The sequence below is a fragment of the Nothobranchius furzeri genome, chromosome 1, assembly GCF_043380555.1.
Source record: "Nothobranchius furzeri strain GRZ-AD chromosome 1, NfurGRZ-RIMD1, whole genome shotgun sequence".
NCBI lineage: Eukaryota > Metazoa > Chordata > Actinopteri > Cyprinodontiformes > Nothobranchiidae > Nothobranchius > Nothobranchius furzeri.
Window position 1 is genome coordinate 34,891,824 of NC_091741.1, and position 468 is coordinate 34,892,291.

A 468-nucleotide genomic window follows, 5' to 3' on the forward strand; every position below is an offset into this window, starting at 1 on the left:
GTCGCTGTGCTGCTTTGATGTGTGGATTTCACCACTGTCGAATCAATAAAGTCTGTTCATTCATTCATTCATTCATTCATTCACAGTTTGAACAGAACACGATTAGCAGCATTAATAATACTCTATCAGTGACTCCAGCATTTTGCAGACATTTTTCATGACTGTTGTTTCCTAAAATGCCTAATGTTTTAGACAGTTTCAGATTTAGAAACTTATTTTCTTTCTATGAGCTGGCAAGAAATGAAAATATAACGATAAAGGTGCGACCTTTCCACAGCAAACAGGAGTTCAGACCTGTAATTGTTTGAAGTGCTAATAAACAATTCTGCTCCCTTTGTTTTTTGTGTTTGTTTTCTGAGAAACGTGTTGTAAGAGTTGCAGCATGATTACTGATCACTGATTAACTGAAGGATTCAAATAAAAGTCACTCGACTTGAACTGATGCATCATTTTTAAATGAACTAAGTC